This window comes from Rhinopithecus roxellana, chromosome 13 (genome assembly GCF_007565055.1).
Source record: "Rhinopithecus roxellana isolate Shanxi Qingling chromosome 13, ASM756505v1, whole genome shotgun sequence".
Taxonomy (NCBI): domain Eukaryota; kingdom Metazoa; phylum Chordata; class Mammalia; order Primates; family Cercopithecidae; genus Rhinopithecus; species Rhinopithecus roxellana.
In genome coordinates, this window is record NC_044561.1 from 20637381 (window position 1) to 20660074 (window position 22694).

The 22694-nt window shown below is 38.2% G+C and overlaps 1 protein-coding gene across 6 annotated transcripts in view; it reads right to left on the minus strand.

Annotated features, from left to right (window-relative positions):
- The window catches only part of MTMR3 (myotubularin related protein 3), a 143405-nt gene that overhangs the window by 104376 nt on the left and 16335 nt on the right, over positions 1 to 22694 (minus strand). The window lies entirely within an intron of this gene.

Sequence of the window (22694 nt, forward strand, 5' to 3'; positions counted from 1 at the left end):
AGTAAAAGCAAAGACGAACAGATAATTGTATACCAATGTCCATAGGAGCATTATTCACAATAGCTAAAAAGTAGAAGCAACCCAACTGTCTATCAGCAGATAAATGAGTAAACAAAAATAATACCAATTCTGGGTATATACCCAAAAGAAGTAAAAGCGGGTACTTAAACAGATATTTGTACACCAACATTCATAGGAGAATTATTCACAACAGCCAAAAAGCAGAAGCAACTTAACTATCCATCAATAGATAAATGGATAAACAAAATGTAGAGTATACACACAATGGAGTATTTTTCAGTCTTTAGAAGACGCGATACAGGCCGGGCACGGTGGCTCACACCTGTAATCCCAGCATTTTGGGAGGTCAAGGCAGGAGGATCACCTGAGGTCAGGAGTTTGAGACCAGCCTGGCCAACACGGCAAAATCCCGTCTCTACTAAAAATTAGCTGGGCAAGGCAGCGGGTGCCTGTAATCCCAGCTACTCGGGAGGGGAGGCTGAAGCAGGAGGATCACTTGAACCCAGGAGGCAGAGGTAGCAGTGAGCACAGATAGCAACACTGCACTGCAGCCTGGGTGACAAGGGCAAAATTCCATCTCAAAAAAAAAAAAAAACATGATACAAAAATTAGCTAGTATGGTGCCGCATACTTGTAGTCCCAGCTGCTTGGGAGGCTGAGGTACAAGAATTTGCTTCTACCCAGGAGACGGAGGTTGCAGCAAACCAAGATGGCGCCACTGCACTCCAGCCTGGGCAACAGAGTGACACTCTGTCTCAAAAAAAAAAAAAAAAAAAAAGACAAGGATGTACCTTGAAGACATTATGTTAAGTGAAATAAGCAAGTCACAGAAGGTCAAACATTATATGATTCCACTCATATGGAGTTGTAGTTAAATTCACAAAGATAGAAAGTAGAATGGTGATTACCAAGGACTAGGAAGAGGATTGAATGGGGAGTTAGTGTTTAGTAAGTACAGAGTTTCAGTTGGGAAAGATGAAAAAGTTCTAGAGATGGATGGTGGTAATCACTGCACAATATGAAAGTATTTAAATGCCAGAGAACTGTACAACTGAAAAAGACAGAGTAAAGTAAAATAGGAATTTCAGAAAATAAATGAATCATCCATTAAAAAGTAATAAAATAAGATCCTAAGCTCTCCCAAAAGAAACTCCTTGACGTGGTTTAGATGTTTGTCCCCTCCAAATCTCATAGTGAAATGTGATCCCAAACACTGAAGGTAGGGCCTAGTAGAAGGTATCTGGTTAAGAGGGCAGATCCCTAATATGGCTTGGTACCCTCCCCTCAGTAATAAGTTCTTGCTCTATTAGTTCATGTGAGAACTGGTGGTTTAAAAAGATCCTGACACTTCCTCCTCTCTCTTTTGCTCCCTCTCGCTACATGACATGCCTCTTCCCCCTTCGCCTTCCAACATGACTGGACGCTTCCTGAGGCCTCACTAGAAGCACATACTGGTGCCATGCTTCTTGTATAGCCTGCAGAACTTTGAGCCAAATAAAACTCTTTTCTTTATAAACTACCCAGCCTTGGGTATTCCTTCATAGCAATAAAAAACAAACTAATACACTCCCCAAAGTATTAACAGGATGTCCATCAAGATACTGTAGCATTACTACAGGACCACCTCTGCCACCCTCCCTGCCCCCCAAAAAACCTGGCATTTTTGTCATAGCTCTGACTTATTAGATGTGTAAGCTTTTTAAAAGTCTTTAGAATGAACAAAATTTAGTAAAACCTGAAGAAATTAAATAACCATTAGATATCTTCAAAGAATATCAAAAGGTATAAGAAAATTAGGAGAAACAACAAAATCTTTTGTATTTGGTCAGTATCAATCTTTAGGCCAAATGCAATTTATACCACTGAAAGCTTGAGTAATTTCTGCTCTAGAGAATTACTTATACATAAAGTTAAAAAAAAAAAAAAAGCTTTATCCATCATCATAGTTCTACAACACTGGTCTTATCATGATTTCCTGTGCCTAAGATTATTTTCCTGTCATTCAAAAAGTTTAAATAGCAACCATATCCTTTTTGTCATGTAAATATAAAATATAAACATCTAAACAAATATAACACAACAATCGAATATTCGAAATACCACAAATCTTTCAGATACCAAAACTGAATACACACACAAGGTTAGCAAGATTCTGTTTCATTTTAGCCATAAGCTTCCTGGTGGGCTTAGTTTTACACACTAAGACTCCAGCAAAATGTGTTCTGCAGCCTATTATAGATGGTTTAGCAGAAATGAGTCATTTAATTAGCATAATATACAGTGGTCTAATAATTTTTTTTAGCTAATAAGGAATAACCAACGAGTTCATGAGGTATCTAATTTTTTTTTTTTTTTTTTTTTTTTTTTTTTTGAGACGGAGTCTCGCTCTGTCACCCAGACTGGAGCACAGTGGCCAGATCTCAGCTCACTGCAAGCTCCGCCTCCCGGGTTCACGCCATTCTCCTGCCTCAGCCTCCCGAGTAGCTGGGACTACAGGCGCCGCCACCTCGCCCGGCTAGTTTTTTGTATTTTTAGTAGAGACGGGGTTTCACCGTGTTAGCCAGGATGGTTTCGATCTCCTGACCTCGTGATCCGCCCGTCTCGGCCTCCCAAAGTGCTGGGATTACAGGCTTGAGCCACCGCGCCCGGCCGAGGTATCTAATTTTTAAAGCAAATTGCCTATTTTTTTTTGTTTTTTGTTTTTTGTTTTTGAGAAGGAGTCTTGCTCTGTTGCCCTGGCTGCAGTGCAGTGGCACAATCTCAGCTAACTGCAACCTCTCCCAGGCTCAAGCAATTCTCCTGCCTCAGCCTCCCGAGTAGCTGGGACTATAGGCACGTGCCACCATGCCCAGCTAATTTTCATATTTTTAGTAGAGACAGGGTTTCACCATGTTGGCCAGGACGGTCTCGATCTCTTGACCTCATGATCCGCCCACCTCGGCCTCCCAAAGTGCTGGAAGCCTAAATCTTAATAAAAGCATGTGTAAAATAAAAAGTACATACAGAGTCATCAGCCAGTATCCTAATAAATTTAGATTCTGAAATACATGTAAAAATACTGTGTTGAGTTTAACCTAGAAAAGTATTTCCTAAAGATTAAAACCAGGCTGGCTGCAGTGACTCATGACTGTAATCCCAATACTTTGGGAGGGTGAGGCAGAAGGACTGCTTGAGCTCAGGAGTTCAAGACTAGCCTGAGCAATACAGTGAGAATCCATCTCTACAAAACATTTTTTTTTTAATTAGCTAGGCATGGTGGCACAGGCCTGTAGTTTTAGCTACCGAGGAGGCTGAAGTGGGAAGATTGCTTGACCCCAGTGGCTGCAATGAGCCATGATTACATGACTGCATTCCATCCTGGGCTATAGAGACCATGTCTCCAAAAAAAAAAAAAAAAAAAAAGCCCAAAAGTGAATATAAATTAATAGTCCAAAAATATTTATTAAACTTCAAGGATCACATATCTTATCCAGTATTTATCACTGTTTTATAACAGTAATTTCAACCTCTTGATGAGAAAAACTTTCCTTTCTCAGCTAGCTTTTGCTTTCAATGTACCTAAAATTGGACAGTTTAAACCGCTTCACCAGATATGTGAGAAATCCATGGTAAGACAAAATGTCACTTACTTTTAAGTATATATACAGTTATGGTATGATGAATAAAAATATGCCTTGCTAAAGAATTAAGAGATGAGACCTAGAGAAAACTTTTACCCAGAAAAAAGGAAGAACAGGAAGCAAAAAATGAGGTAACTTAATGACCCAGTGACTGCTACGAAAACTACAAAACCATGTAGTCATATGATATTTTCCCAAAAACATTATGAGTGAGAAGTTTATATTTTTGCCTTACACTAAAATGTCCCTTGTAGGGAGAATAAGAAATAAAAAATAGGCTGCTGTGAAATGGCTCAGGCCTATAACTCCAGCATTTTGGGAGGCTGACGCAGGAGACTACTTGAGGCAATGAGTTAGAAATCAGCCTAGACAACAAAGTGAGATCTCAGCAATTAAAAAAAATAAATAGGAAATAAGACAATTCAACTAACCATACAAACGGACAATCCTTTCTTTGTATTCTTAAAGGCAAATAATATTTTGTCCCTCTATCTTTTAGAATCCACAACCAGTAGTAACATATTTCATTAAAATTCCCTTTACTCTTAACATATGAAATGATATGAGACACATTATAAAAATCCTAGTGAATCCAAAGAAAGCAGAAGACTGTCTTAACCATTCTAAATATTTTATCAATTTGCCTCCAAAAAGCAACATATATTTAACACATGAGTAATTCTCCAACCCTTATTCCTTTTCCTTCATAGTCTACAAACTAAGTAACAACGGAGATCTTGTTCACCACTACATCTACAGAGCCTATAACTTAACAGTGCCTAGTAAACAGGTGGCACTTAAATATTTATTGTATTATAAGCCTAAGTCTCACAAAGGAAAACGGCAAAGATATGAAGAAAGATATTTCAAGGCAGAAGGAATGCTTCAGAGAGCTACTACCTGCTATCAAAAAGAGACACTAAAACTTGCAAAATTAATTAGAACTTATGGAAGCTATTTTAAATCAGATGGCCACTTTAGAGATGCCTGCTTAACACCATGGACTTATTTTTCAGTACAAGAAAAGTGCTATTCAGGCATACATTGGAATACTAGTGTAAGAAAGCACTATACACCTCTAAAGAAAGTTCTAAACAGATGATGCCCCTCAACACTTCCCTTCCAGGTTCATCTCATGCCAAGTAACACCAGCAGTTGCTAATATTTTCTAAATTAAAACACTTAAACTCACTGCATTAGCCACATGAGGCATTTCGTGATTTCAGAGGGGAAATGTATTTTACAATTTCAAAATAAATTAGCAGCTTCTCTGTATTAAGTAATCCCTTGACAGTTGTTCAAATCCCATTTGTTAGGAAATGCTATTTACTCATAAGATCTTCAAGCTACAAAAAGATCTTACTTATCCATATATATCATGGACACAGTATGTCAATTTACGTATAAATGACTTTTACCAAGTATAAAAGGAAACCAAAAAGGTATTAAATGCACAATATTTTTATAAGCTTCTACTGTTTACCTGCTAACAGTGATGGCAATAAAATGTGGAAAAACTATTTGTCTTCATTTGTCAATATTTAAATACTGGCACTATTCCTTTGGTGATGCCAAATGTGGCACAAAGACTTGTTCCAGTGAAATAAATGTACTGGTGAACAATAAAGGTTCAAATTAGAAGGCAGGTAAAAATTACACATTTTTTTAAAATTGCACATTATGATTAGAAAACATACTAGGTATGTATTGCAACTTTTAATGCAAATCTCAGTGCAATTTTTTTTTTTAAAGAGATGAGTTCTCCCTATGTTGCCCAGGCTGGCCTTGGGCCTTGAACTCCTGGGGTGAAGCAATCCTCCCATCTCAGCCTTCTGAGTAGTGAGTAGCTGGGACTACAGGTATGAGCCACCTGGCTCCTCCAGTGTAATTTTAAAAATCTTACACGAAGAAACTTTTCCTGGGTGATCAGGGGAGGTAAAGGGGGTAATATTACTAAGAATGCAAAACTGAAATCTATAGTCCTAAACAATGACCCAACTAAAAACAGACACCTTTGGCTACAGATTTTTTTAAACAAGGATTAAGATATGAAAACTTAATCCTTCCTTTACATGAAAAATAGCCATTAACAATCACCTTTCCTCTTCTAATGTTAAAGCAGGCTTTTAAGAGCACAGTCCTCCTGTTTGAATTATTTCCACATTCTAGTAAATACTAGCTGGTGAGAGCCAACACAGAATCTTTTGCTGAAGATATTGGGATATTATAGAACAAAAACAGAATAATCCATAATTAATTAGTGACATATCTTAAAGCTCAAACTACTGCAGTTACAGGGGGCAGTGAGATAGTTCTGGCAATCAACTGTAGGCAGTAGGGAGCAATTGGTAAAGTAGCAGATCCAGGATACTGTTAACAATCCCATTACAAATGCTGAACATTTATTTATTTACATAAAATCCTGTAATGAACAATCAGAACATGAATATCAGCTAAGCCAGGACAAATGGTGCAAAACATTGCCCGCAGAATGCAATGTATTAATTTATGAAGTAGGCTATAATAGCCTTTATCATGCAAACTTTATATTTATTTATAAAAAGTTAAATTAGTCTGACCATGATGGAGTAACGTGAGACTAGCCCTTCCACCAAAACTACTAAAAAACTGGACAAGATACATAAAACAGCTATTCTTGGATGCTGGACAATAGACAGCACCGAACTGTGATCCCTGAGAGAAGACAAGCAAATTACCTGTGCCCTAATGATCGTCCAAGCTTTGTATTTTGCAGCAGTTTCCAGACTCCAGCCAGAAAGGGAGAAACTGAGAATCTAGGGAGGGTGGAAACCCAATCAGAAACTTAAATGTGTTTCAGAAGGCTGAGGCAGCTGTAATTTGTGAGGCACTGTTACATCTTTACTAAACTAGCTGCACATGCATTAGATGAGCTTTCACGAGGGTGGGCAAAGAACAACCACTGGATAATAACTACCAGAGTTTACACAGGCATTCTCCTTCTGACTGATTAAAGAGACCTTATTAAACTCAGGTCATTCAGCTGAAACCTTTATAAACAGGCTAAACTAGCCCTAGGGCAACGGCTCCTCTCCAGGCCCACCTGAACAAAGCTTTAAATAAAAACAAGCCTAACATTGAATTATGGATTTTCTAACATATCCAAAAGTAAAATGTATGACAATAGCAAAAAGAACAGAAGATAGGAAACTGGAGACATACCACCATAGGATTCTTATACATTAAGTAGTATATAATTTGAAGGCAGAATGTCAAAAGTTAAAGGTATCTACTCTACTGTAGAGCAGCCACAGAAAAAAAATAAAACAAGTATATCTCCACTACAAGAGGGGATAAGATGAAATATTACAAAATCTTTCATTCAAAAAAATGACAGAAAAGAATAAATGGGATTAATAGAAAACAAATGGCAAAATGGTAGACTAAAACCTAACCATATGGATACTCAAACTCAGAGTAAAGCACCATTTAATAACAACAATTAAAAGGAGACTGTCAGCCAGGCGCAGTGGCTCACACCTGTAATCCCAGCACTTTGGGAGGCCGAGGCGGGCAGATCACCTGAGGTCAGGAGTTCAAGACCAGCTTTGCCAACATGGGGTAAATATACAAAACACAAAATATACAAAACTTAGCCGGGCATAGTGGCAGGCACCTGTAATCCCAGCTCCTCAGGAGGATGAGGCAGGAGAATCACTTGAACTCGGGAGGTGGAGGTTGCAGTGAGCCAAGATCGCACCACTGCACTCCCGCCTGGGTGGCAGAGCGAGACTCAGTCTCAATGAATGAATGAATGAATGAATGGTGGAGAACTGTCAGCCTAAATAAAAAAGCAAGACCTAACTATGTGCTAATTACAAGAAATGCACTGCAAATATATACACAGACTGAAAGTAAAAGGATGGGAAAAAAATATGCAAATACTGTAGTAATAAAGCTACAAGAGTTATATTCATGTTAAAGTAGCCTAGGGGATGGCAAATATTATCAAAATAAAGTGGGACAAGTCATAAAATAATGAATTTACTGTGAAGACATAACAATCCTAAATATGTATGTACCTAAAAAAGAACTTCAAAATATATGAGGCAAAACTGGTAGAACCAAATATTTGTCTTTTCAAAGACACAAAACATTCACCACAATAGACCATATGCCTTACGACAAAACAAATCCCAAATTCTGAAATTCTGAAAAAGACTGAAATCCTATAGAGTACGTTCTCTGACCACAATGCAATTAAATTAGTAACAATAAAATACATACAGGAAGTTAAACATCATACTTTTATAATTCATAGGCCAAAAAAGACATTAAAAGAGAAATTAGAAAACATTCAAACTGAATAGTAGTACACAATATCTCATTTTGTGAGCTGCAGCTGAAGCACTGCTCAGAGGAAAACTCAGATATTCACAGTACATACAAAAAGACAAGCCTACACTTACCTCTCTCAGTATTCAATTTGAAGTGTTTCACTTACCTAAATGTCAAACAAAGCTATAAATTTCTAGAATAAAATTTAAGAAAATATTAGTGACCTTAGGTTTAGAGACAATTCCTTAGATAGGCTATAAAGGTCATTAACTCAAAAAGAAAAAAAAATAACTTTGACGACATAAAAATTAAGTTTCTGCTCTCTGAAAGACACTATACTATTAAGAATGAAAAGGCAGGCCGGGCGCGGTGGCTCAAGCCTGTAATCCTAGCACTTTGGGAGGCCAAGACAGGCGGATCGCGAGGTCAGGAGATCGAGACCATCCTGGCTAACACGGTGAAACCCCGTCTCTACTAAAAACTACAAAAAAACTAGCCGGGCGAGGTGGCGGGCGCCTGTAGTCCCAGCTACTCAGGAGGCTGAGGCAGGAGAATGGCGTGAACCCGGGAGGCGGAGCTTGCAGTGAGCTGAGATCCGGCCACTGCACTCCAGCCTGGGCGACAGAGCGAAACTCCGTCTCAGAAAAAAAAAAAAAAAAAAAGGCAAGCAACAAATTACAAGAACATATTTGCAAAACATGTAATTTGCAAAACCTGTTATAAAGGACTCATATTCAGAATACTTTATGAACTCACAATAAACAAAAAACAACCTAATTTTTTTAATGAGCAAAAGATTTGAACACTTCACCAAAGTTATATAAATGGCAAATAAGCACATGAAAAGATAATCATCATTAGTCATCTGGAAATTACAAACTAAAACCATGATGATTTATCACTACAGACCCACTAGAACGACTTAAGTTAGTAAGACTGACAATACCAAACATCAACAAGGATTTGGAGCCCTGGAATTCTCATGCATTGCCAGTGGGAATGCAAACTAGGCCGTTACTTTAAAAACTATAAACACACTTACCCTACAATCCTGCAATTTCTACTCCTGGATTTTTAACCAAGAGAAATGAAAATATATGTCCATACAAAGATCTATGTTGCAAATATTCAGAGGAGCTTTATTCATAATAGCCAAAAACTGGGCAGGGTGTGGTAGCCCATGCCTGTAATCCCAGCACTTTGGGAGGCTGAGGCGGGCGGATCATGAGCTCAAGAGATCGAGACCAACCCGGCTAACACTGTGAAACCCCATCTCTACTAAAAATACAAAAAATTAGCCAGGTGTGGTGGCATGCAGCTGTAGTCCCAGCTACTCAGCCCCCTGAGGCAGGAGAATAGCTTTAACCCAGGAGGCGGAGGTTGCAGTTAGCAGAGATCTCACCACCACACTCCAGCCTGGGCAACAGAGCAAGACTCCATCTCAAATACATAAATAAACCCAAAACCTGGGAAAAAAAAAAAAAAAACCCAATATCCATTAACTAGTAAATAAAGGAATTATGGAATATCCATACAATGGACTACTACTTAGCAATTAAATGGAATAACTACTAATTTTAACAATATGGATGACTCTCAAAGCATTATGCTAAAATGAAAGAGGACAGGCACAAAATAGTACATCCTGTATGATTTCATTTATATCCTAGAAAAAAGGTAAAATTTGTGCAAATTATACTTCTCTAAGGCTGATTTTTTAACCATGTGGCAGCAAAAAAGTCAAAGGTATACATATGTGCTCTGGTTAAGACAAGTATTTTCCCTAACTCTTAGTTACAGAAGGGCTCTAAGAAGTTAATGACTCGGCCGAGCGCGGTGGCTCAAGCCTGTAATCCCAGCACTTTGGGAGGCCGAGACGGGCGGATCATGAGGTCAGGAGATCGAGACCATCCTGGCTAACATGGTGAAACCCTGTCTCTACTAAAAAATACAAAAAAAACTAGCCAGGCGAGGTGGTGGGCACCTGTAGTCCCAGCTTCTGGGGAGGCTGAGGCAGGAGAATGGCGTAAACCCGGGAAGTGGAGCTTGCAGTGAACTGAGATCCGGCCACTGCACTCCAGCTGTTCTGGGATATAGATCACTTTACTGCAAATATAAACTTCGAACGTATGCTTTAGGGATGATTAAGAAGATCTGTATAACTAAGACCCTTTGTTTTTGTTTGTTTTGAGATGCGGGTCTCGCTGTTACCCAGGCTAGAGTGCAGTGGTACAATCATGGCTCATTGTTGTCTTGATGTCCTGGGCTCAAGCAACTCTCCCACCTCAGCTTCCTGAGTAGCTGGGACTACAGGTGAGCACTGCCACAGCTGGATAATTATTGTTATTATTATTATTTTGTAGACCCAGGGGTCTCCTATGTTGCCCAGACTGGTCTCAAACTCCAGGCCTCAAGCGATTCTCTCACCTCGGCTTCCCAGAATGCTGGGATTACAGGTGTGAGCCACTGTGCCTGGCCAACTAAGACCCTTTCGAAGGAGCTCCAGAACTATGTTTAACTTACAGTTAAGTATTAAAGGAAGTTTCAATTTACATGGGCAAGCCAGCTAAAACAGCTCAGGCCAAGAGCTGGATGATGTAGCACAGACATCTCAAATACTTAGCTTACCACAGTCTTGGCCAATAGTCAAGTTTATTTTGGGACTGGAACATTTAAAAGTCCATATTCCCTGCAGCTCCTACACATTGATCCTATTAAACAAAGGCTTCCAATTCTGAATCTTTTAGGTACTCATCTTTCATTCTCACTGAATGCGTTACCTCCAAGCAATTGGGGTGGTAAAGAAGAACTGGATTTTTAAAGACAACATCATGACAACAGCTTACTAAAAAGCAAGACAAGGCCAGGCTTCGTGGCTCATGCCTGCAATCCTCCTAGTACTTTGGAAGGCTGACAGAGGAGGATTGCTTGAGTTCTAGAACAGCCTGGGCAACATAGCAGGAACCCACCTCTACTAAAAATTTTAAAATTAGCCAGGCATGGTGGCACACACCTATAATCACAGCTACTTGCAAGGATGAGGCAGGACGATCCTTTGAGCTCAAGAGTTTGAGGTGGCAGTGAGCTATGATCATGCCACTACACCCCAGCCTGGGTGACAAAGCAAGACTTCATCATTTATTTCTTCAGTCATAAACATAATAAAAAGACAGGAAAACTGCTCTTAACACCTAATTAACCACATCAACTTTAACTTTAGCATAAAGAAAACAAATTAAGACTTTTCTTCATCTCTATCATCAATTCATTTTGCAGAAGTCTAACATTTAATCCACAAGTAGGCAATCCATGGAACCTAAAGCAATTACTACAAGTTCACTAATGCTTACTATACATAACTCAAGTCTTCATTTCCTCTTGTCTGACTTTTCATCGAGTTTTTCTCCCCCCTCTTTCTGACTCTTTTATATGGTTATAACAGCTACTTTGTAATAAAACAACAAAGAGGATATTTATGCCTAGTCAGTGAAAGTACTGACTTTATATCTTTGCTATTGTACTTATTATGGTGACAAGTTCTTTAAGGGAAACGTCGACACTGTATAAGCATAAATAATGGGAAAGGAATACTGATTTATTCTATACCCATTAAACACTTTTCCCTCTAAGCCATTGAAAAAATGGAAGATACTTTACTATTTTCAATCCACTGATTCTGAATATTATCTCATATATAAACTGAGTGTACCTATGTATATTAATGTTTACCCTGAGATTAAAGTCCAAACTATTTTTAAATACGTACAAAGCGCACTGGAGAAATGGTCAGACTAACATTAAATATACTGGTCAAAATTCTCAGTTGTAAGTTAAAAAAAAAAAAACCCAATTCAAGCTAATTTACACAAAATTTTTAAAAAAAAATTTTTTTTTGGAGACACAGTCTCACTCTGTCACCCAGGCTAGAGTGCAGTATCGTGATCATGGCTCACTGCAACCTTGACCTTCCAGACTCAAAGGATCCTCCCATGTCAGCATCCCAAGTATCTGGGATGTGTGTGCTACCACACCTGGCTAATTTTTTTTATTTTTTGTAGAGTCAAATCTCCCTACGTTGCCCAGGTTGGTCTCCAACTCCTGGGCTCAAGCAATTGTCTTGCCTCAGCGTCCCAAAGTGCTGTGATTATAGGTGTGAGCCACCACACCCAGCCCAAAAATCAGAATTTGATGGCTCACAGGATAATGAGATGACGCCTAGAAACAAGGAAAAAAACTTCAGGACCAGGGCCTCAAAGGCACAGTGCCATGGGATCCATTTCTATCTCATGAGAAATCCAGTGAATGTTCTATTCCTTTTACTAGTATAATTAAGTGTTGGAAGCAGATCCCGAATGTCCAGAAAATATGATTTAAGGATACAACTTAGGAATTATCCATAATCCTACTAAATGTAAAAGTTAAGAAAATCTAACCCCTGACACTGAACCACTAACTTACAATTACAGAAAGTCCTGTCACACATGCTCTGGTTTCTCTTAATAATGAATAGATCTTTTTGCCTTGTACTAAAGATTTCCGTGGAGAGTTGAGGTCTTGCTTAGGCTGGGGTAAATATAAAAAAGAAAAAAAAAAGTCTTAACAGGTTAAAAAAAAAAAAGGAAAAGAGGCATAAAAGTCAATTTAATGGACTTATATACATGACAGTTTAGCAAGGAAGAGGGCAATCTCATTTTAAAAATTTACTCAGTAACAGCACAAATCTGAAACTAAAGTGTGAGACTCCTACTTTTGGTTATCATATAGTCGCCACAGTAATGACTAAAATTCATGTAGCACTCACATAGCTAACTATCCCTAAAGAAATGCTTCCTTTCGCAAGACGTTTAAATGGAAAGGAAAATGAAATTTCTTAACACATCTATATTCTAAATTACTCTATTTCAGGAGTAATCACTCTGAAACAACTGAGTGAAATAAAAACCAGCAACCCCCAAATCTTTGCTGATCCATCACTTTAACTCTTCAGTTTGCTACCAACTACAGTGTTTACCTTTCTAGTAACACTTCTAGTTCCATACAAACTGTTTTGTTCTACATAACTGCACTAGATTTGGATGTACACTCAGAATTTAAACGATGACCTACATTCAGTGGTGTGTGGGTACCTATAAAACACAGAAAAGGGCCCACTTTCTACTAATTTCTTTCAAGCTCAATCTGAGGCAAGAAAATGATACTCTGTTTTTAATAAGAAGCAACTTTATATTTATAATAAAGAATTATATACAAGGTGATATTTATTATTCCTTAATACAAAGTTCTGTTCTATGCTGAGAGACATACTATTTATGAAAAAATTATAAAAATGAAGAGCTACAAATAATGGAAGGGAGAAGTCCAGGTCCTTGCTTATAATTTTATCAGCCAACATGTATAGACCACTCTTCTAAGTGCTTAACCATTTATTAGTCATTAATCTTATAACAACTCTACAAAGTGGGTAATATTATTATTCTCATCTTATAAAGATGGAAACTAAGGAGCAGAGAGATAAGGTAACTTGCCCAAGTCATAAAGCTAGCTAATAAATAATTTACAGATGCAAGTTTAAACCATATAAGAAATTAAGTAGGAACAACACATATACAGCAAATACGAAAACAAGAGAAAAGTCAAAGCACTCAATCTCAAAAAGGCAGAAAAGCAACATAAATTAAAAAACTAATTTTTTTCTCTCAGTGCAATGAAACCACGTCTATATCACTGGGGGTTGGGGGAGCAGGGTAAATAATCTGTGTTCTCAAACTATATAAAAATCTCCAAAAAAGTAACATATTTCTTGTGGTCCGGGCACAATAAGCCCAGGAGTTTGAGACCAATCTGGGCAATATGGTAATACACAGTCTCTACAATAAATAAAAAATCAACTGAGCATGGTAGAGGCTAAACTGGGAGGATGGCTTGAGTCTGGGAGGGTCGTGGGAGCCTGGAAGGTCGAGGATGCAGTAAGCCATGACTGTGCCACTGCACTCCAGCCTGGGTAACAGAGTGAGAACTTGTCTCAAAAAAAAAAAAAGAAAGAAAAGAAAAGAAAAGAAAAATTAACATATTTCTTAAATAAATAAAAGTACTCTTAACTTTTGGGAAGCACATTCTGGAGAAAACTGTATTAAATAAATGATAGCACTTTGGAAACTAACTTTTCATTCCTAAATATGCTTTAAAGAATACAGCAAATAGCTAAAAGCAATCCTTCATAATTGTATCATGTTTAGCACTTTTTACTGAGAAACAGAAAGTTCTACAATAATCAAAGTGGGTCAATCTATCACTGCGGTATATACAGTTACTTAGTCTTATCCCTGAAAAATATTTTCAGATTATGTAAATTTTTATCTCTGAGATAACCTTCAACAAAATGAAAAAGGCACATTCCTGCTATTTCCACAAAGGGCCAACAATTAATCTGTGGTACTGATGAAAGAAGATTAATTTGCCACCTAGAACATGAAATTCAATTTAGAAACAGAGCTGCAATCACTAATCCACTAAAACAATCAAGAGTTACTATCTATTTCACAGTACTGAAGCAAATCCACTTTCATTCTATTTTTACTCCTGAAGTGTGCAATGCTAGTAAGCAAAGGGTCTATTCCTCAAAACTGAACTGATTCTGGTCTTGCTTTGGTTTCTTCTGGTCTGTTCAAGTAGGAAGCAGTAGCTACAGTGCCTGACGTGAACATGATACTTGTGCTTACTACTAAACTATGTATATTCCCTTAGCTCTAGAAAACTGATACGGCATTGAGCTTCTTGAGTTCACCCTCAGTCACTATAAGGCTGTTCTCATCCAGGTTCGTAGAAGGAAAGCTTCCACCATGGTTACTCCCATTCTGAATCCTCAACTTGTTCCCCACCCCTGGGTTTTACAAGGTTGCTAGGAAAAAAAAATCTTACTTGCATCTGACTATGGAAGTCCTTCCTACCATTACTCTTAGGAGGTACAAGCGAGATCTCATCTAGATTTCTTGGCTGCCTTTTACCAATGTAATCATAGCATGAAGCTTTGAAATGTGAGATCCCGAGCTAGGTCACTCCTTTCAAAGTGTCTATCGTTACTCCTTGGAGAGTCAGCTGCTGGACTGCTGCCAGTGTGCTCTTTGTTGGCTTTATCATGAAACCATATTCCTGTAGAGCTGGAATGGTGGCCAAAACACTGCATTTCAAAAGACTCCTTCAAAATGTGTATCAAAAAAAAAGATATAGATACACATCCAAGCGAGCCATTCACTTGTTTTTAGTAAGAGAGGGAATGAATAATACAAAGGAGATTAAGTAGCTATGTTAAAAGATTCTCTTATGTGCAAGTATGCAAAAATATCCCATAAAATCACTTGATAATTTTCTTTGAGTAGATTTTATGCAAATGCGTACATTTAAAATGTTTTATGCCCTTGAGGAAAGAAAATTCAACTTTTCTGTGTCAGGTAAGAACGCTGAAGCTAAGTAAAAGCTCGAGATACCCAAGGATTCTCTGATGATCCTTCAACTATCACTGAAGCGGTAAAACATCTACTCTTTAGTAAGCAGCTTTAGTAATGGGTTTTAGAGGAGCCCATCAATAAAACATTTTGTAATTTTTAGAGAGTTCTTTGGGTTTTTCTGTTTGCTTGTTTTTTAAAAACCAAGTCTCACTCTGTCACCCAGGTTGGAGTGTAGTGGTGCTATCTCAGCTCACTGCAACCTCTGCCTCCTGGTTTAAGCAATTCTCCTGCCTCAGCCTCCCAAGTAGCTGGGATTACAGATGCATGCCACCGTGACTAGCTAATTTTTGTGTTTTTAGTAGAGACAGGGTTTCACCATGTTGGCCAGGCTGGTCTCGAACTTCTGGCCTCAAGTGAACCATCAGCCTCTGTCTCCCAAAGTGCTGGGATACAGGGATGAGCCACCACACTGGCCAAATTTTTAATTTTTATAAGGTTTATAATTTTAAATTTTATAAGGTGAAACAATGTTGAGAATGGGGAAAGGGGGAGTGGATATAGGGCAACTCAAGTAGTTCCACAGTACAGGAATGAAAAAGCTCCTAGCTCTGAATAAAATAATGGATAGTAATAATGCTTTCAGGGTATATAAAGTGAGACAGGCCAGGCGTGGTGGTTTACCCCTATAATCCCAACACTTCAGGAGGCCGAGGGAGACGGATCACTTAAGGTCAGGAGTTGGAGACCAGCCTGGCCAACATGGTGAAACCTCGTCTCTATTAAAAATAAAAAAAAAAAATTAGCCGGGTGTGGTGGCACACGCCTGTAATCCCAGCTACTAGGGAGGCTGAGGCAGGAGAATTGCTTGAACTAGAAGATGGAGATTGCAGTGAGCCAAGATCGCACCAGTGCATTCCAGCCTGGGCGACAAAGCGAGACTCGGTCTTAGATAGCTAGACAGACAGACAGACAGATACATAAATGTGAGATAAATATACTCGTGTATGGTGGTACCGGTCTCTTTAGAAAAGACACCAAAGTTTTTCCTATAAACTTTGAAAACAAGCCTGGCACAGTGGTACGCACCTAGTGCTGGTTACCTGGGAGGCTGAGACAGGAGGACTGCTTGACCCAAGGAGTTAAAGGCCAGCCTCGAAAACACAATGAGAACTTCATCTCAAAAGAAAAACAAAAAAATGCCATCCTGAGCAAATGCCCCGGATGAATCTAGACTTTCAGATGCTCAGAACTTGTTTGACATTGGTCAGTAAAAGGATAGATAATAACTTCGAAAAAAGTTAATATATAACAACTAATATATAAAAGGTTAACAGGTTTAAGAAACTTGCCATAATTTAAAATATGCTTTTGCAAGTGTTTAGTGCACAAATTTAAAATATGCACCAAAAACCCATAAAATTGTTTTAATATCCAAAAGGGGGAAAGTTGTAAAAATACAGCAATAAAAGATGCAAGTTCAAAAACACTGAATACGTGAAATACATAATTCCACACAGCAGCTATTATATTAAAGGCAAGATATTCCCCAACAAGTAAATTCAAACAACTTCATTTAATTTAAAATGCCTGAAAGAACATTACCTTACATCAAGGAAGTACCTTAACCAAAAGAAAGGACTCAAGCACCAAATGATATAACCCCGTAACTTATACTTCTGAATTCCCTAGTCCTAAGACTTACACACATGGTAAAAGGGCTCAACTATGAAATTTTATCAACTATGAAATTTTCATAGCATCAACTCCTATATATCAACTATGATACAAATATCAACTATGAAATTTTAAGGAGAGGGACCGTCCTTTTATTTACACAGTTGTCCTTTAATCAACAGGGGTTTGAACTGCACAGGTCCACTCGTGCAGATTTCTTTTAACCAAATGTGGACAGAAAAAGTATTCTCGGGATGTGAAACCTACAAATACAGCAGGCCGAGGACTAGCTTTTCATATAGACAGGTTCCACAGGGGCAACTGGGGCACTTAAGTATGCCCAGATTTTGGTGTATGTGGGAGTCCTGGAACCCATCCCCCAAGTATACCAAGGATATACAGTAGTAGGATATATGCTGACGTTCTGTATTATTCTCTGTATAACCACTAAAAATAAAAAATGTATGATAAGCTTCTTACTCCATTCTGATTTAACAATAGCTCTAAGAACCATAATAGAGAATAGCAAATTGGTATGTTTAAATCTTGGTAGAAATGTAAATTTCCATATGCCATCTGTGATGATGATTAAAAAGTTTCCCTCCAACACTGGTCCTCCTACTCAACCTGTCCTAAAGCTCCAACTGTCTAACACACTTGTAACTTAATTGTCTAACTGCTTCCATGTTTAAAACCAAGACACACACACACACACACACACACACACACACACACACACCTCTCTCTGAACACTGTCCATCTTCCTGCTAAAATCAACTCCCCTTGCTACTTATTCTATCATCTTTGAATATTTTTGCTTCTTACATGTATTGTCTTTCAACTCTTAACACAGATCCTTAGGTGAAAGAGGATGTATAACTGTTGTGTTATCACTGTAATAACAGTAGCAACAACCACAATTAGCAAATATGGAGTGCTTACTATTGGTTATCTATATATCGTAAGCACTTGCTGAATTCTCACAAGAGCCTTAAGAGGTATTATTGTTATCCCCATTTTAAACCTGAGACTCAGAAAAGTTAAAGAACTTGCCCAAGATCACAGAGAGGTAAGTGGTAGAACCACAATTCAAACCCAAGCCTGAGCTCTTATTCATGACAGTAAACTGCCATGGTGGAAACAGCATCCAACTTGATGTCTGGACTCAAGTACTATTTCAGCTACTCACTAGCAGGACAACCTCAGGTAAGTCCTGACAGCTATGAAACACAATTTACTTACTTGTAAACTAGGAGTAACAATATATAGCCTGCCATTCCTACTTCACAAGGTAGCAAAGAAGATTAAGTGTGCAACTGATAAAGCTAATTAAAACTATTTGTATTACTAATCCCATAGTTGCTACCTCCATACTCCCATGGTGTTAATTTTGGCAGCCCCATCCTGGAATTCTAGACTTGGATCACCAACATTATTGTCTCAGTTAAAGTAAAGAGCTACAAGTCTTGTCCACATCAGACAGCGACATAAAGAAGACAAACTGTTAACCTGCAATCGCCATTACTGGTAAAACTGGGCAGGTATTTCCAGGCAGGTATTTTAATGTGAAATAGCCAAAAATAATGATAGCCTACAAATGAGATACCTGTTCACCAAATGACCATATTTCAAGTGTAATATCCCTTGGTTCCAAACACAATATTCAGTTTTCTAAATATTCAACATCAGAAGGAACGTACATTAATGAGAAAAGCTCTGTAGTTCTAGTACCTCTGTACACCTAGCACCTCAATTATATAATACATTTATACTGAGGGCTTAAACTAAGATTCCACACTACACAAAAGAAATGGCTGGGCAAGGTGGCTAACACCTGTGATCCCAGCACATTGGGAGGCTGAGGCAGGCAGATCTCGAGCCCAGGAGTTCAAGATGGACAACATGACACAACCCCATCTCTACACACAAACCCACAAAAAAAACAAAGATTAGCCAGGTGTGGTGGCATGTTCCTATAGTCCCACCACCCAGGAGGCAAAGTTGGGAGGATCACCTGAGCCCAGGAGGTTGAGGCTGCAGTGGGCCATGATTGTACCACTGCACTCCAGCCTGGGTGGCAGTAATACCCTGTCTCAAAAAAAAAAAAAAAAGAACAGAAAAAGAAAAAAAGAAAATCAAAAACACTCTACTATTCTCTGAAATGTCAAACCACCTATGGCCTCGGTAGTCTGACTCAGGGTTGGAACTGGAACCTCAAAAAATTAACTTGCAAAAATGGCATGCAAACTCTTTTTTTATTTATTTTTATTTTTTTGAGATGGAGTCTCATTCTGTCACCCAAGCTGAAGTGGACTGGCACAATCTCGGCTCACTACAGCCTCCGCCTCCTGGTTCAAGTGATTCTCATGCCTCAGCCTCCAAGTAGCTAGGATTATAGGTGCATGCCATGATGCCCAGATAATTTTTGTGTTTTTAGTAGAGACGAGGTTTCACCATGTTGCCTAGGCTGGCCTCAAACTCCTGACCTCAAGCGATCTGCCCTCCTCGGCCTCCCAAAGTGCTAGGATTACATCCAGCCTGCAATCTCTTTTCTAAGGTAAAAAGGTCTCATCTATTTCTCTTGGCCTCAGATTGCTGCAAAAAGAAAGCTCACTACATAGGAACAAAGAAGATAATTTATTAACATAGCTAATCAACCTAAGTTTTATGTCTTGTTCACATGAAACTCTGGTTATCAATATTAATACCTCCAGCCATCTTGGGGGAGAAGAGAGGAGGAGAGGAGAAGAAAAAGGAATTCTGTAGTGCTAAAATTTTTCCCAAATACTTTTTACTTACAAACTTTCATAACCGACCAGGCACGGTGGCTCACGCCTGAAATCCCAGCACTTTGGGAGGCCAAGATGGGCGGATCACAAGGTCAGGAGTTCAAGATCAGCCTGGCCAATATCGTGAAACCCCATCTCTACTAAAAATACAAAAAAATTAGCCGGGCATGGTGGTGGGCACCTGTAGTCCCAGCTACTCAGGAGGCTGAGGCAGGAGATCGTGCCACTGCACTCCAGCCTGGGTGACAGAGCGAGACTCCGTCTCAAAAAAAAAAAACCAACTGTCATAACCAATTATATAACCATTCTACTACTTAGAAGAACAAAAAAGTCAATGATTCACAATTTAAAAGCTACTAAAAACATAAACTAAGGAGTTCTATATTTAAATTTACCCATTAAACAAGTATGTGTGTGTACTTCTTTAATTTAAAAAAATTCGAATGACTTACAGTTTATACTATAAGATTATTTACACAAACAGATTATTCTCATTCCAGAGTGGGCTTTTTTGGGGATGAAGTTTCCTAAGCAATTTATAATGTTCTGTGAAAATCACCAGCCTTTTCAGGTTCTGTAATAAAGTTTTAAAAGTTCTAGGCACCATATTTTTTTAAACCATAAAAAAAATACATGGGCACATGTGTATGTATGTATGCATGAATGCTTTTATGGCAGTTTTATTTGTAATTACCAAAAACTGGAAACAAGCCAAATGAACTGGGGAATGAATACAGAAACTGTTGTACATCCATACAATGGAATGCTACTAAGCAACAGAAAGTAATTACTGATACATAAAAACACAGATGAATCTCAAAATACATTAGGTTAAATAAAAGACATCAGTCTCAAGAAGCCACATACTGAGTCAAGCAGGAGGATCCCCTGAGGCCAGGAGTTTGCAGCCAGCATAGGCAATATAACAAGACCTCCCATTTCTATTAAACAAACAAAAATTAAAACAAAAAGGCTAAATACTGCATGATTTTGTTTACATGGAATTCTGAAAAAAAGAGACAATACAACAGAGAAAAAACAGATCAGTGGTTGCCAGAGACTAGAGGTGAGGAAATGGGCTGGCTATAGAAAGGGTCATGAGGAAACTTTTTGAGGAACTACTCTGTATCTTGATCATGGTGGTTGCAAAACTAGATGTGTTTCCCAACCTCACAGAACCATACTCAAATATACCTTAATAAAAATAATTTTCAACCATATATATGATAGAATCTTAATTATTGCTCTAATACCAAGACCAAATAGATGCTGCTTAAACCACCAAAGCAAGAACACTAAACTTTGGTCTGATCTGCCTCCAAGTCTGAAAACTCCCTTTCATTAACATTTTGCCTAAAAATTAAACAATATTTGTAAATTAGTCACAAAATCCTTTAAGATTAAAAAATATATATATATACTTAAAGAAAACTACATAGTGCTTATATCCTAGTCATTTTAGGAGAAAATTAAGGGAATAAAGCCCAAGTAATAAATATTAACATCAATCTTTTTCAGAATCATGATGGTCAAAACAAATGAGACTCTTCTCCTAATTCTGGTTCAAAATACCAAAATTTTTACTTCAAAAACTCTCTAACAGATTATTATAAAATCTTAACATTTGCCTAAAAGTCTTTAAGTGTTTTCACAGAACTAGGCAGTATAACAAAAAAAAGAGCACAGGCTTAGGCCGGACGCAGTGGCTCACAGCTGTAATCCCAGCATTTTGGGATTTGGCCAAGGCAGACGTGTCTCACTTGAGTCCAGTGGCGAAACCCTGTCTCTATAAAATACACAAAAAAATTAGCCGGGTGTGGTGGCACACACCTGTAGTCCCAGCTACTTAGGGGGATGAGGCAGGAGGATGACTTGAGCCTTGGAGGCAGAGGCTGCAGTGAGCCAAGATCACGCCACTCACTCCACCCTGGGTTACAGTGAGACCCTCTCTCAAAAAAAAATTTTTTTTAAGCACGGGCTCAAGAACTCAACCCAGCTAGGCAAGTTATTTAACTTAATTTTGCCTCAATTGTCTCACCAGCAAAATTGGGATAATTTTACCTACCTCTGGGAATAATCCTAGACTATTAAACGAGTTAATACATGTATTATAATAAATCACAGGGTAGTGCCTGCATAGTTAACTAAGCCTCAATACTAATCTAATAATAAATGAATGATATCAATAATCACCAGCTGTGTAGTCTGTGTATACCACAATTCTGCTCTGTAAGGTAAGTGGCCTAAATTCAATGGCCTAAATAAAGACCTATTTAGTAACAGTACTCTATATTCCTATTATTTTACCTGAATTGCACCTACCTAATTCAGTTTGCAAAAGAAAGGTTAAGTATTATACCTTTTATATAAAAAAAAATGAGGTCTAAATAAGTTAAATGACTTACCCAAAGAAACAGTAATGTGAAGGCAGAGCCAAGGCGAGGTTCTGGTATTCTGAGATTCCTTAAAACTTTGTCCTCTCCAAAATTTTTAGCCCTCCATCAACTCCTTCCCTCCTAACAAAGATACAGGTATAATGCACCCCCAAAACCTCCAATTTAATAATTTTAAAATTTCATTAAGCTATACATTTGATTTGTGCACTCTTCTGAATGTTTGTTTTATATCATAATAAAAAGGTTAAATGGCTTATCATTAAGTGTATTCACATATGAAGAGAAATAGTGGAAAAGTTACATCAAAAGCTAAAAGAACACAAACTCAGCAGATTATGTTCTTTAAAATTTTGTGAGAGGTAAAGTTTTTAACTGAGGTATAATATACATACAAAGAAGTGCACATTTCCTAAGTCTACTACTCAATGATTC